Genomic DNA, 16,205 nt, shown 5'->3' with positions numbered 1-16,205 from the left:
GTTCTTTTTGTCGTGCTTGTTGTTTCTGTTTTTGTTGTTTTCACTTTTGTTCTTGTTGTTTTTCTTGTTGTGCTTGTTGTTTCTGTTATGCTTCTTGTTGTTTTTGTTGTTCTTGTTGCACTGCATGTTGTTTTTGTTGTTGTTGTTCTTATTTCTGCTGTGCTTCTTGCGGTTTTTGTTCTTGTTGCGCTCAATGAGTGTTCCGTGTGGATGATTTAAGTCATTGTCACAGTTATTGTTGGCGTCAGTGTCTTTTGTGGTATCTGTTACATTCAGCATTTCTTCTTGAGAATTGTGACAATGATCTGATGTTGCATTGACGTTGGTGACATCAGTCATTTGTGGTGGATTTGATTCCTCTTCTTTGCTTCCTTGGTACTCCTCTTCTAGAGTCATAGAACATAGAATATAGAACAGTACAGCACAGAACAGGCCCTTCGCCCCTCGGTGTTGTGCCGAGCAATGATCACCCTACTCAAACCCACATATCCACCCTATACCCGTAACCCAACAACCCCCCCTTAACCTTACTTTTTTTAGGACACTACGGGCAATTTAGCATGGCCAATCCACCTAACCCGCACATCTTTGGACTGTGGGAGGAAACCGGAGCACCCGGAGGAAACCCACACACACACGGGGAGGACGTGCAGACTCCACACAGACAGTGACCCAGCCGGGAATCGAACCTGGGACCCTGGAGCTGTGAAGCATTTATGCTAACCACCATGCTACCGTGCTGCCCAACCAGTCATTTCTGGTTCACGAAGCATCATTGATTTCTTGGTGCTCCTCTTTTGGAGTCATTTCAGGTTCATTTGAATCATCTTTGGTTTCTTGGTGCTCCTCTTCTGGAGTCATAATGTTCACGATTTCAATTGACGTAGTCTCTCTGGACTCTTGGGGCTCCTCTTCTGTAGTCAAAATCTTCAGGATTTCTATTGATGTGGTCTCTCTGGACTCATGAGTAGCCTTCCTCTGATTGTTGAGTGCTTCTGTACAGATGAGCTGAGATCTGTCAGTCACGCTGTGATCCTGCACATCCTGTATGTCGATTGTGATCACATTGTCACTATTCTCACATACAGCGGGTAGACATTCAGTGTCTTCTTGTTGGTTAAATGAGCTGGGTAGACTTTCATAGCCTTCTTCTAGTGGCTCAAATAAGCTGGGCAGACTTTCATAGTCTGCTGCTGGTTGTGCAGATAAGGTGGATAGACTTTCATAGTCTTGCATGGCGTTCGCTATGGAGTGTTTGCTTGCTTCCATTTTTGAGTCTGTCACCGAGCTGTCTGTGGAGGCTTGTGTTGCTCTCTCTGTGGAGTCTGTCATCGCTCTTTCTGTGGAGTCTGTCATCGCTCTCGCTGTGGAGTCATGCAGTGTTCTCGCTATAGAGTCAGTCTGTGCTCTCTCAACTGAGTCATTCTGTGCTTTCTGTGTGGTGTCTTCTTCTTGGGTATTTGACAGGTTGCTGTCATCCAATGTATCAACGATCTTCTATAGCATCATGGTATTGAAATCATCTACCATGAGTAGAGTCGTGTTGAGCTTTGCAACCGTATTGCTGATGCTGTGATCAGCATATCCGAATAACTCAGCCATGTCTGAGTAGTATGTGTATTGTTCGGTAGATAAATCTTTGTGTTTCGGAGTTGTTATCGTTCTTTTCATGTTCAATGAACAAATCATCTTCTTTGGTTTCGGATTTGTCATTGTGCTCTTCCCTTTGGGTGGTGCAGACTGCTTATTCCAGGGTGTTGTGAAAGTTATTTTCAACTGCTGATGTAAGTTCGGGCATTGTTCTGTCTTTTGAGGTAAGAAAACTGGGTTTTTCAGCTTTAAATTTATTTTTTTAAATTTTCGTGCATTTATCTTTTAAGTGGTCATGGTCCGGGTCCTCTGATGTCATGCCACTCATGATGTCATGCGTAGGGATCGATTGCACTTGCGCAATATTAGTTTCCTTTACTGTACGCTCTTTTGGCAACTGCGCATGTGCGGCTTCTCGCGCATGCGCAGAACACTGTGTCGATGGCTTGCGTCTTTTAGGGTAGTGCGCATGTGCGGCCTGGTCAGACTGGACATGCACAAGATGGCTGCCTCTCAGAACGTCCGTCTTATTCTGTTTCAACCCTGCCTCGTGGTGATTTTTCGTGCCATTTTTACCGATCTTGTTTCCTAGATAATGATTCTGTGCTTGTGAAGACTCGAAGTATTGACTTTGTTTTTGTTCATAAGCAAGGCATTTTTGTATAGTAGTTTCTAAAGTTCGATACTTATCTTGTGAAAGTTCTTCCTTCAAATTTTTGTCAGATAGTCCAAAAATTAACTGATCCATTATCATAGTGTCTCTGAAATCAGCATAATCACAGCTTTGTGGTATTAACGAGATTTGGAATAAAATCAGTGATGGGCCCTCCGTTTCTCTGGCATTTATGACAAGAGTTAAATCTTTCCAGCATCTCACCAGACTGACTCTTACAGTGTTCATAAAATATTTTGAGTATTACTTCTAATTTGGTGGTGTCTTCATCTTTTAAGTAATTAAAGCAATTATAGATTTCTCGGTAGTAGTGCTATTTTTGTTGCGTCAGAGACTGTGCTTAAATCATTAGCTGTGATAAATATTTGGAATATCTGTTCAAATATTTTGAAGTCATAACTTAAATTACCGGTTGATTCCAGCTGCCCTAGAAGTCCAATGAGTCCCATAGTTAGTCGTCGAGGATCCATTTGCTGCGCAGGTTTCCACAGCCGAATATCCGGTCTGAATTTTCTTCTCTTTTGTCCTACGTCATCTAACTAGTTCTGTTAAAGCCACCACACCTGGTACCATGTTTTGTTACCTGTGTGGTAGGTAACATGTGCTACTCAAACCTTGGTTAGTGATGAGGTCTTCTGAATCTTGATGAAGAAGACTCAAACTCGTCCAGTCGTAACAAAAGGTTTATTGAGTAACTATAACAATAATTGCATGAGTTCTTTATTTTAACTTTGATACTAATGATATGCTGAACAAGGTCTGACCACGGTATCTATATGTAACTCCACTAGCCATCTGAACTATTCTGCTATTGCCCTGGTCACAATGCACCCAAGAGAGAGAGAAAGAGACCTAATGTGGTCACCTGGTGGTCCGGCCTAGTGATCATGTGATGCTACTGATTACACATTAACCCCTGGTGTACATGCACGTATAGAGATCACTACATTCTCTTCTCACTGTCTAAAATTCCATTAGACAAAGCCACATTGTTTTGAACCAAGCAGGGAACATGCAAGGTATGGTTTGGAAATGAAGACTCATTTCTCGTCCACATCTCAAGATGGCAAAAAAAAAGGATCAGAGGAGAAATAATCTCTTTTGTTATCTGTCTTAACAGTAAGATAAAATGTAGAGATTAAATTAATTTCCCTTGCGGGATTCCATTGAATGCAAGTTATTTAAACCACAACATAAAACAAAAGTTTCAAGCCAGTGATCTGGAAAGTAATTCTTATTTGTAAAGTGGTGTGTATTAGGTTTCTGTCTCCAGCCAGTTTCCAATAAAGTGCAGAAAAACTGTCACAAATGTGGCAGAGTATCTTTGTACCACCTCCCACCAGTCAATGTCATCGCTCGGCTGGAGTGACGGCCTGCTCTGAAGGATGCAGCTCTTACTGTGTGGGTTTCAGTAAACTGGCACTAAGTGTATTTTACATTAATCAGGCTTATTTCCTCTGTTGGGAGGGAGTCTAATCTCCTGAGCAAACAGAAGTATGGAAACCATCCACGTTTGGTGTTTACACGGCACCCACACTGCTAATGTGATACTGTAGTGTTGTCCGATGAAAATACAATGCTAAAAAAAACACTTCTAAACAGACAGCCAAAATTAGGTGGAATCTTATTTCCCAGACAATCTCTTTTAAGTACTGTTTGTACCACTATTTCCTACCAGAGATCCCTAATGTACTTAATTTTTAAAAGCATTAACATTCATGGATCTTCTGAACCTTGCAAAGTTCCTTTTTAAATTGAATCTAAAATCATTAAAACTGTGCACCATAGCAGCTGGCAACAACAGTTGCTTTCATGTACAGGATTTTATTGGATTTTTTTTCTCTTGGGCCCCCTTGTAACAACTACATCCACCCGAGGAAATGGTCTCCGAACGTCCACTCGATCCACCTCATCATCTTATAAACCTCTATTAAGTCGCCTCTCACCCTCCTCTGCTTCAAAGAAAAAATCCCTAGCTCCCTCAACCTTTCCTCGTAAGACCTATCCTGAAAACCAGGCAACATCCTGGTAAATCTCCTTTGCATCCTTTCCAATGCTTCCACATCCTTCCTATAATGAGGTGACCAGAACTGCACATAATACTGCAAATGTGGTCTCACCAGGATCCTGTACAGTTGCAGCATAATCCCCGCAGCTCTTAAACTCAAGCCCCCTGTTAATAAACGCTAACTCAGTACAGGCCTTCTTCACGGCTCTATCCACTTGATTGGCAACCTTCAGAGATCTGTGGACATGAACCCCAAGATCTTTCTGTTCCACCACATTCCTCAGAAACCTGCCGATGACCCTGTGATCCACATTCAAATTTGTCCTACCAAATTGAATCACCTCGCACTTATCAGGGTTAAACTCCATCTTGCCATTTTTCGGCCCAGCTCTGCATCCTATCAATGTCTCTTTGCAGCCTATAACAGCCCTCCACTTCATCCACTAATCCACCAATCTTGGTGTCATCAGCAAATTTACTAACCCACCCTTCAGCCTCCTCCTCCAAGTCATTGATAAAAATCACAAATAGCAGAGGACCCAGGACTGATCCCTGTGGTACACCGCTGGTAACTGGTCTCCAGTCTGAAGATTTTCCATCCACCACCACCCACTATCTTCTATGTGGTAGCCAGTTACTTATCCAATTGGCCAAATTTCCCTCTATCCCACACCTCCTTACTTTCTTCATGAGCCGACCATGGGGAACCTTATCAAACGCTTTACTGAAATCCATGTCCATGACATCAACTGCTCTACCTTCATCTACACTTACCCTTTCTTAATATCTGCTACCTCAGACAGAAGTTTTAAAAGCAGCAGCTATTACAAGTGACAGAGGCTTCGTAGTGGGCAGCATGGTAGCACAGTGATTATCACTGTTGCTTCACAGCTCCAAGGTCCCAAACCGGGAGGTTTGGGTCACTGTCTACACGTTCTCCTGTGTCTGTGTGTTTCCTCCGGGCGCTCTGGCCTCCTCCCACAAGTCCCAAGAGATGTGCCGTTAGGTAATCTGGACATTCTGAATTCTCCCTCCGTGCACCCGAACAGGCGCCGGAATGTGGAAACCAGCGGCCCCTCACAGATATTTAATTGCAGTGTTAATTGCAGTGTAAATGCAGCCTACTTGTGACAATAAAGATTATTATAGAAAGTACAATTATAAGGGCTTCAAATCCCTTGACAGCCTTTGAAATGCAAATATTTAATTCAATTTCACACAGCAGGAACAGGCCCTTCGGCCCTCCAAGCCTGTGCCGACCATGCTGCCTGTCTAAACTAAAATCTTCTACACTTCCTGGGTCCGTGTCCCTCTATTCCCATCCTATTCATGTTTGTCAAGATGCCCCTAATATGTCACTATCGTCCCAACTTCCACCACCTCCTCCGTCAGCGAGTTCTAGGCACCACTACCCTCTGTGTGAAAATAAATACCCTCTGTGTAATGCTGATAGTTATGATAATACCCCAGGAGGAAATCAGAGCACCTGGAGGAAACCCACGCAGACATAGGGAGAATGTACAAACTCCACACACAGACAGTTACCCAAGGCCAGGTCCTAGCCCAACAGTGCCAACTACTGCGCCACTATGTTGCCCTTACCCTAATCAAATTATTTATTTAAACCTTGCCACATATCTATTATTTTTTTCCTTCCAAAAGGTGCTCTTTAAATGCCGTTCCATAAATGGTGATTCAACACAAGTTACAGGTCACCTGTGCAAGTTTTGTTTGATAATGTCTTGGGATGTTTCACCACATTAAAAGGTGCTGTATAAATACAAGTTGTTGTTGTTTCTGTTGCTAAGCAACGAGCCAAGATTTCCTTTCTTTATAAAGTATTGGCACGCAATAAATATTTATGAGGTCAACGAACACTTGAACCACACGAGTCATCTTTGGGCATTCGGGAAAGCAGGCAGCATAATCAAGGATCCCTCCCACCCGGCTTACTCACTTTTCCAACTTCTTCCATCGGGCAGGAGATTCAGAAGTCTGAGAACACGGACGAACAGACTCAAAAACAGCTTCTTCCCCACTGTCACCAGACTCCTAAACGACCCTTTTATGGACTGTCCTCATTAATACTACACCCTGTCTGCTTCATCCGATGCCAATGCTTATGTAGTTACATTGTATATATTGTGTAGCCCTATTATGTATTCTCATGTACTTTCTTGAATTCTGTTCAATTCCCTTTCTTCCAATGTACTGAATGATCTGTTGAGCTGCTTGCAGAAAAATACTTTTCACTGTACCTCGGTACACGTGACAATAAACAAATCCAATCCAATCTTCTTGTGACGTGCGGCAGCTGGCAGCTGGCAGCTGCAAACATCCGACTGAAAGCTCAATCTGCTGCATCACAGCTTCCAGTCAAGGATGTTTACAGCAGCACATACTGTCAAACCATCGAGAACAGCAACCGCTCTGTCCAAGCTCACCACTTAAATACTGACTAAAAATGTGACCAGGCAGGTCCACCAATCCCACCAGAGGTCAGGTGAATACAGATTGTTGGGGTCACAATCACACAAACAGCCAAAAGTTACAGAAGACTGAACAGCGACCCAATACATCATTCACCAGTTAAATCTATCACAATGTAGAAACAAATGTCATACCTAAAAAGGTATATCAGGTGTCAAAAGGTAGATGGAAAATTCAGTTAGCCACGCAGAATGAGTCAAGAGAAAATTCATACAAACATCCATCGGAGAGTTTCCAGTTAAAAATGTTCATCTTAACTCGATTCACGATGATGGATTTCGAAGCCCATGCCAGCACACAAAATGGAACTTCATAAATGCCCGCACCTCCTCTGAAAACTGACAGGTGCCAAACAAGCAGTGTGTTCCATCTGAACCAGGGACATCCCAACAAATGGTCGGAAGTACAACTCCAGACCAATTTATTCGTCAAACCAGAGGCAGCTCTCTTATCAGATTTATACACTGTTTGAAGGCCACCTGTGTGATGCACAATCAATGACTACTAGACGGGGCCGGTGGAAGAACTGATCCTCCTGGGAAGGGGGCAGCTGTAAGGTGCACTGGTGGGATGGGGGGTGGAACTGGTGGCGGGGGTGTGTGCGGGGATCCGGCGGGCGCCAGGTCTCGTAGGGAGACCGTGTCTTGTCGGCCGTCGGGGTAGGCGTATTGGAGGTTAACGTGGAGAAGATGGACCCGCCCGACCAACGGGTCCGACTTGTGCGCCCGCACGTGTTTTCGGAGCAGGATGTGTCCAGGGGCTGCCAGCCAGGTCGGGAGTGAGGTCCCAGTGGAGGACTTCCTGGGGAAGACAAGGAGACGTTCGTGAGGTGTTTGGTTGGTCGTGGTGCAGAGCAGGGACCGGATGGTGTGGAGGGCATCCGGGAGGACTTCCTGCCAGTGGGAGACTGGGAGATTTCTGGACTGTAGGGCCAGTAAGACGGTCTTCCAGACCATTCCGTTCTCCCTCTCTACCTGTCCGTTACCCCGGGTGTTGTAACTGGTCGTCCTGCTCGAGCAAATGCCCTTGCTGAGCAGGAATCGACGCAGTTCGTCGCTCAGAAAGGAGGATCCACTATCACTATGTATTTAAGCGGGGAACCCGAACAGTGTAAAGATGCTATGGAGGGCTTTGATGACAGTGTTTGCGGTCATGTCGGGGCAGGGGATGGCGAATGGGAATCGGGAGTACTCGTCAATCCCGTTCAGGAAGTACGTGTTGCGGTCGGTGGAGGGGAGGGGACCTTTGAAGTCCATGCTGAGGTGTTCAAAGGGACGGGAAGCCTTTATCAGGTGTGCTTTCTCTGGCCGGTAGAAGTGCAGCTTGCACTCCGTGCAGATTTGGCAATTCCTGGTGGCTGTCCTGACCTCCTCGATGGAGTAGGGCAGGTTGCGGGTCTTGACAAAATGGAAGAAGCGAGTGACCCCCTTATGGCAGAGGTCCTCGTGGAGGGCTCGGAGGCGGTCCACTTGTGCGGTGGCACATGTGCCGCGGGACAGGGCATCAGGAAGCTCGTTTAGCTTCCCGGGACGATACAAGATCTCGTAGTTATAGGTGGAGAGTTTGATCGTCCAACGCAAGATCTTATTGTTGTTTTATCTTTCCCCGCTGTGCATTATCGAACATGAAGGCAACCGACCGTTGCTCATTGAGGAGAGGGAATCTCCTGTCGGCCAGGTAATGCCTCCAATGTCGCACAGCTTCTACTATGCCCTGGGCCTCCATTTCGAATGAGGAGTGGAGGATTTTGGAAGCATAGAGGGTACGTGAGAAGAAGGCCACGGGGCTGCCCGCTTGGTTGAGGGTGGCCGCCAGAGCTACGTCGGACGCGTCGCTCTCAACCTGGAAGGGGAGGACTCGCCGATGGCGCGCATCGTGGCCTTTGCAATATCTGCTTTGATGCGACTGAAGGCTTGGCGGGCCTCTATTGTCAGGGGAAAAACTGTGGATAGGATCAGAGGTCGGGCCTTGTCTGCATAGTTGGGGACCCACTGGGCGTAGTAAGGAAAAAAACCTAGGCAGCGCTTCAGGGCCTTGGAGCAGTGAGGGAGGGGGAACTCCATAGGGGGGCACAGGCATTCAGGGTTGGGCCCTATAACTCCATTTCGCACTATGTAGCCAAGGATGGCTAGGCGGTCGGTGCCAAACACGCATTTATCCTTGTTATACGTAAAGTTAAGGATCTTCGCGGTCTGGAGGAATTTTCGGAGGTTGGCGTCATGGTCCTGCTGGTTGTGGCCGCAGATGGTGACATTATCGAGATACGGGAATGTTGCCCACAAACCGTATCGGTCAACCATTCGGTCCATCTCTCGCTGGAAGATCGAGACCCCGCTAGTGACACGGAAAGGAATCCTTAAAGTGGTAGAGCCACCCATCTGCCTCGAAGGCAGTGTATTTGCGGTCACTCATGCGGATGGGAAGCTGGTGGTAAGCGGACTTAAGGTCCACCGTGGAGAAGACCTTGTATTGCGCGATCCTGTTTACCAGGTCGGATATGCAGGGGAGAGGGTACGCATCCAGCTGCGTAACCCTGTTGATGGTTTGACTGTAATCGATGACCATCCTATTCTTCTCCCCGGTCTTTACCACCACTACTTGAGCTCTCCAAGGATTGTTGCTAGCTTCAATGACTCCTTCCCTCAGTAACCGTTTGACCCCCATCTAATAAAGATCCGGTCCTGGACACTGTCCCGTCTGCACCTGGTGGCGACGGGTTTGCAACCCAGGGTGAGGTTCGCAAACAGGGAAGGCGGATCGACTTTGAGGGTCGCGAGGCTGCAGACAGTGAGAGGGGGTATAGTCCGCCGAATTTGAAAGTTAGACTTTGGAGGTTGCACTGGAAGTCTAACCCTAGGAGTGTGGCTGCGCAGAGGTGGGGAAGGACGTAGAGCCGGTAATTTTTCAACTCCCTTCCCTGGACCGTGAGGTTTGCTACACAGAACCCCTTTATCTCTACTGAGTGGGAACCGGAGGCCAGGGAGATTTTTTGATTAATGGGGTGGACAGGGAGAGAACAGCACCTTACCGTGTCGGGGTGTATGAAGCTCTCCGTGCTCCCAGAGTCAATTAAGCAGGACATCTCGTGTCCGTTGATTAGCACCGTTGTTGTAGCAGTTGAGAGTGTTCGAGGCCGAGACTGGTCCAGGGTCACTGAGACTAATCGTGGCAGCAGCTGGGTGTTCTCGTCGGGCAGTGTCTGGTCAACTGCACTGATGTCCTGGGAGTCCCACCAAGATGGCGGCGCCCACTGGTCGCAAGTGGCTGTGGGTGCACAAAATGGCGGCACCCATCCATCGCACGTGGCGTCAGCGGAACAAGATGGCGGTGCCTGGAGGCCACACGTGGCCCTGGAGGTGGAAGATGGCGGCACTCGCTGGCCGCACAGGGCCCGTGGAGAGGGTTTAGTGGCGATCCGCATTCGCTTCCGGAGACCGCAGCGACCGGCCGGGCCTGGCATACCGCCCTGAAATGGCCCTTTTTGCCACACTCTTTACAGGTGGACGAATGGGCTAGGCAGCGCTGTCAGGGGTGTTTGGCTTGCCCGCAAAAATAGCAGCGGGGCCCCCCAGGGTTGCTGGGCCATCTTGCAGTGCACGCTTGTGGGGGAGTGTGGGGCATTGCCTCGGAGTCGGCTGCAGAGGGATTCCACGCTACCCAGGAGGCTGCCGCGCGGTTGGGTGTGTAGGCACGGGCATTTCGCGAGGCCATATCCAGGGAGCCGGCAAGGACCCGTGCCTCCTTGAGGCCTAGAGTTTATTTCTCCAGCAAACGCTGGCGGATTTGTGAGGACAGCATACCCACAACGAAAGCGCCACGAATCAACAGCTCAGTGTGGTCGTTTGCTGAAACTTGCGAGCAGCTGCAGTTTCTCCCCAACACTAGGAGCGCACGGTAGAATTCTTCCAGTGACTCACCAGGAATTTGTCGCATCATTGCTAGTAGATGCCGGCCGTAGACCTGATTCACAGGGCGAATGTAATGTCCTTTCATCAAATCCATCGCGGCATTGAAGTCGTCCGCATCTTCGATGAGGGTGTAGACTTCTGGGCTCACCCTTGAGTGCAGGATCTGCAGTTTCTGTTCTCTTGTGGATGTGGTTTCTGCCGTTCCGAGGTAGCCGACGAAGCACGCTAGCCAGTGCTTGAAAGTCGCCGTCGAGTTTACTGCGTGGGGGCTGAGTTGCAGACACTCCGGGTTGATTCGGTGCTCCATTCTTTAAATCTAGCTTATTAAATTGATGCACAATCAATGACTACTAAAGCGAGGTTGTAGTACAACTGAAGGCTTTAATAAGCGAAATGTTTCCCCCCCAGCAGCCCAGGTACAGAAAGGAAGTTGCTGGGGCGGCAAGGGCTCTTATACCCCGCCTTGCAGGGTGGAGCTACCATACAGGCTCGACTAATGGATAGCATACATTATCTACCAATGGTGTTCCAGCATCGCTAGGTATCGTAATATCTCTACACAGACTACCACACTGTGACAAGAAGAAAATTCACAGATGACACATCCTGGAGTTTGGCGGTCATATGACATAGGAGCAGAATTCGGCATTCGCCCCATCGTGTCTGCTCCACCATTCAATCATTGCTCATCTTCATTCTCCTGCTTTCTCCCCATAACTCCTGATCCCCTTATTAATCAAGAACCTGACACCTGTATCGTCACAAACTGTATTCATGCGGTAAGCATCATCTTTTCTTTTACATTTAGAAAATAAACCTTTTAGCTGTTCAGGTATTTTTATGAAGTGGTGATATTAAAATATTCCTTTCAAAGACATTTTCAACTAACTTTTTCTGAGTTCAAAATAGGCAGGAGAATTTTTACTTTCAGCCAATTTAATTTGAAAAGCTTTGAAAAGAAAAATGCCCCTCGCATCAATAGACAGAACTAAACGGGGCTTTTTATTGTTGGCAAGTTGTAAAGTAAACTCATGGTTGTACAGTAAGTGACTTAGAAACTTCTGAAACCTCAATTCAGTGGATTTTAGGAATAGTTCCAATCCTGTGAAAATTAATTTCCCAGCTTTTTGAAAAAAAAAGCCTTCTTACAGATTCCCCCGACCAATATTTCTTTAGAGCTGGAGTAAGAACTAATTTCCTGGCCAGCAGGTGAAGCAGATGTAGAATTCTGCAGCAGTTGACTTCACTGCCATTGACTTTGCGTTATTACAACTTCCTGGCAACCCGCATATTCTCACTAGATCCAGTCAGTAGCAGAACAAAGCAAAGCTTTATCACGGCACAGCAACCCAGCAGTCTACAAATTCTCAACACTTGGCACGTTCATCCAAGGTTAGCGGGGGAGGGTTGGGGAATATATTTTGTAAATGTACACACTACCAATCTCTCACCAAGGTGACTTTATTCTCTGGCTGACAGTGGCCAACTGAAAAAGCATCAAAATGAACATTTTACATCTTTCAACAATCATCAAGACGTAAAAGACTCAATTAGTTGAACAACTGACATTTGAGAAGAAATTTGGCACACGACAGCAGCAATATCACATGGTCTCTTACCTTCTTCACTCAGCCTCCAGTTCATTTTGAGGGGCATCTCAAGTAAATCCAGTATTACAAAAGTCAAATCAAGGTAATCTCTGATCGGATAGACAAGAATGTATTATTCAATGTCCAATGCTTCAACTGGCTGCAACCTGGAAGAAAGTTCAACGATAGTCACTTATGTAACATAAATATGCTATGTGCTTGTTCAAAAACAGAAAGAGAGAGGTCACTCAAAACTGGCAGTTATGATTCAACCATTTCACCCACTTCCTGCACTTTTTATTATGGAAGAGCTGACTGACTAAGGTGAACTATCTCCTCATTTCACAGGCTCCACTTTGGGAAAGAGTGCCTACCCATCCACTCTATCCATGCCGCTCATAATCATGTAGGTCTCTATCAGGTCACCCCTCAACCTCCGTCATTCTAATGTAAACAGACCAAGTCTATTCAGCCTCTCCGCATAGCAGACAACATCCTGGTAAACCTCCTCTATACCCTCTCCAGAGCCTCCACATCCTTCTGGTAGTGTGGTGAACAGAATTGTGCGCAATATTCCAAGTGCAGCCTTCCCAAGATTCTATACATGCAGCACGACTTGCCAGTTTTTATACTCGATGCCCCATCCAATGAAGGCAAGCGTATGTTTTCTTGACAAACTTGTTGTTTCCACTTTCAAAGATGAAATGAATGAAATGAAATGAAAATCGCTTATTGTCACGAGTATCCTTCAATGATGTTACTGTGAAAAGCCCCTAGTCGCCACATTCCGGCGCCTGTCCGGGGAGGCTGGTACGGGAATCGAACCGTGCTGCTGGCCTGCTTGGTCTGCTTCATAAGCCAGCGATTTAGCCTTGTGAGCTAAACCAGCCCCTAAGATCTGTGGACCTGCACAGCCAGATCTCTCTGACTTTCTATATTCCTAAGAGTTTTGCCATTTACGGTATATTTCCCCTCTATGTTAGACCTCCCAAAATGCATTACCTCACATTTGTCTGGATTAAACTCCATTTACCATTTCTCTGCCCAAGTCTCCAACCTATCTATGTCCTGCTATATCTTCTGACAATCCTCAACACTATCTGCAACTCAACCAACCTTGGTGTCATCCATGACCTTACTGATCAGACGAGCTACATTTTCCTCCAAATTGTTTATGTACACTACAAACAACAGAGGCCCAAGCATAGACCTCTGTGGAACACCACTAGTCACAATATTCCATTCAGAAAAACACCCTTCCTGCTACCCTCTGCCTTCTGTGCCTGAGCTAGTTCTATATCAATCTTCCCACCTCCCATCTGATCCCGTGTGGCTTCATCTTTTGTACCAGTCTGCCATGAGGCACCCTGTCAAAGGCTTTACTGAAGTCCATGTAAACAACATCCACCGCCCTCCCCTCACCAATCATCTTTGTCACCTCCTCAAAAAACTCAATAAATTTAGTGATGTACAAATGAGTCACTAACAGTAAAAGATACGATAGGCGCTATCCCTCCCAGTTTCACTGCCTCCTTTATCTTCCAAATATGGTTACATTCCCTTCACCTACTATCTAAAATAGGTGTTGCTGACGGATTCCCCAAATTTTGGGTACCACAGACTCTTTATTAAAGATAGCAAGGGACTGCTCTCCAGGCAGCCTGTTGAGTGAATCTAGACAATCACCCAGTGAAGAAATGTGAGAAATTGGGGCAGCACGGTAGCATTGTGGATAGCACAATCGCTTCACAGCTCCAGAGTCCCAGGTTCGATTCCGGCTTGGGTCACTGTGCGGAGTCTGCACATCCTCCCCGTGTGTGCGTGGATTTCTTCCGGGTGCTCCGGTTTCCTCCCACAGTCCAAAAGATGTGCAGGTTAGGTGGATTGGCCATGATAAATTGCCCTTAGTGTCCAAAATTGCCCTTAGTGTTGGGTGTGGTTACTGGGTTATGGGGTTACAGGTATGGGGTTGGGGTGTTGACCTTGGGTAGGGTACTCTTTCCAAGAGCCGGTGCAGACTTGATGGGCCGAATGGCCTCCTTCTGCACTGTAAAATCTATGGAAAGAAAAAACTTTAACCTTGCATTTGTAATTGACAGTCCACAAATCAACATTTACCAGAGGAAGGAGTTGAAGCAGGGTGACTGTGATATATATATATATATATATATAAAAATGATCTGGAGGAAGGTATAGGTGGTCTGATTAGCAAGTTTGCAGATGACACTAAGATTGGTGGAGCAGCAGATAGTGAAGGGGACTGTCAGAGAATACAGCAGAATAGCGATAGATTTGAGAGTTGGGCAAAGAAATGGCAGATGGAGTTCAATCCGGGCAAATGCGAGGTGATGCATTTTGGAAGATCCAATTCAATTTGGGGCAGCACGGTAGCATGGTGGTTAGCATAAATGCTTCACAGGTCCAGGGTCCCAGGTTCGATTCCCGGCTGGGTCACTGTCTGTGCGGAGTCTGCACGTCCTCCCCGTGTGTGCGTGGGTTTCCTCCGGGTGCTCCGGTTTCCTCCCACAGTCCAAAGATGTGCGGGTTAGGTGGATTGGCCATGCTAAATTGCCCGTAGTGTCCTAAAAAGTAAGGTTAGGGGGGAGGGGGTGTTGGGTTACGGGTATAGGGTGCATACGTGGGTTTGAGTAGGGTGATCATTGCTCGGCACAACATCGAGGGCCGAAGGGCCTGTTCTGTGCTGTACTGTTCTATGTTCTATGTTCTAAGAGTGAACTATACGGTAAATGAAAAGACCCTAGGAAAATTGATGTACAGAGAGATCTGGGTGTTCCGGTCCATTGTACCCTGAAGGTGGCTGCGCAGGTCGATAGAGTGGTCAAGAAGGCATACAGCATGCTTTCCTTCATCGGAGTTGGCAGGTCATGTGACAGTTGTATAAGACATTGGTTCGGCCACATTTGGAATATTGCGTACAGTTCTGGTCGCCACATTACCAAAAGGATGTGGATGCTTTGGAGAAGGTGCAGAGGAGGTTCATCAGCATGTTGCCTGGTATGGAGGGTGATAACTATGAAGAGAGGTTGAGTAGATTAGGATTATTTTCATTAGAAAGACAGAGGTTGAGGGGGGATCTCATTGAGGTCTACAAAATCATGAGAGGTATAGACAGGGTGGATAGCAAGAAGCTTTTTCCCCCAGAGTGGGGGACTCAATTACTAGGGGTCACGAGTTCAAGGTGAGAGGGGAAAAGTTTAAGGGAGATAGGCGTGGAAAGTTCTTTCCGCAGAGGGTGGTGGGTGCCTGGAACGCATTGCCGGCGGAGGTGGTAGAGGCGGGCACGATAACATAATTTGAGATGTATCTAGACAGATATATGAATGGGCAAGGTGCAGAGGGATACAGATCCTTAGAAAATAGGCAACAGTTTTAGATAGAGGATCTGGATTGGCGCAGGCTTGGAGGGCCAAAGGGCCCTGTGCTGTAGTTTTTCTTTGTTCTTTGACCTGGAACGGATAGCTTGTATTGCAATTGAGCGTGGGAGATTAATTAAAGATCTTATCGACTGAACTAATAAATATCTAGAACAGAATAAAATCATCTCAATAGATTCAATCCTCAAACTGTTATGGGGCAAAAAAGATCAGCTCTATCCCATTTTTGATTGCAGTTCAATTACCCACTACTGAGATCAGATTGGTACTAGCCGAGAGAAGGCTCTGGATTGGATGTTTTGATCCCAGTTACACGAATTATACCACAGAGCTCTGCGCAGTGACAATGAATACTTGGACATTGGAAATGTAGCTGAACCAGAATGTTCTTCCAGAAAAGGGAATATTTTCCAGTGCCACACACTCAAAATTACCCATGTGAATAATCCAAATATAGATTGTCTATTTTGTATTAGTGTATGTCAATGCAAGGAAAAAGTCGCAGTTTCACGCTAAATGTCTCTTTTAAACAAACAGGTCCTTTATAAAAAT

At 46.4% G+C, this 16,205-nt stretch overlaps 1 long non-coding RNA gene across 1 annotated transcript in view; it reads right to left on the bottom strand.

The window, feature by feature from the left end:
• LOC119967776 overlaps positions 1 to 16,205 on the bottom strand; it is a 55,823-nt gene that overhangs the window by 12,743 nt on the left and 26,875 nt on the right. Inside the window, exon 2 of the long non-coding RNA XR_005461072.1 lies at positions 12,289 to 12,425. This is a non-coding gene — a long non-coding RNA (uncharacterized LOC119967776). The remainder of the gene's footprint in view (positions 1 to 12,288; positions 12,426 to 16,205) is intronic.

The sequence above is a fragment of the Scyliorhinus canicula genome, chromosome 6, assembly GCF_902713615.1.
Source record: "Scyliorhinus canicula chromosome 6, sScyCan1.1, whole genome shotgun sequence".
Lineage (NCBI taxonomy): Eukaryota > Metazoa > Chordata > Chondrichthyes > Carcharhiniformes > Scyliorhinidae > Scyliorhinus > Scyliorhinus canicula.
Note: the sequence above shows the minus strand (reverse complement) of the source record. Positions and strands in the feature narration are given on the sequence as shown.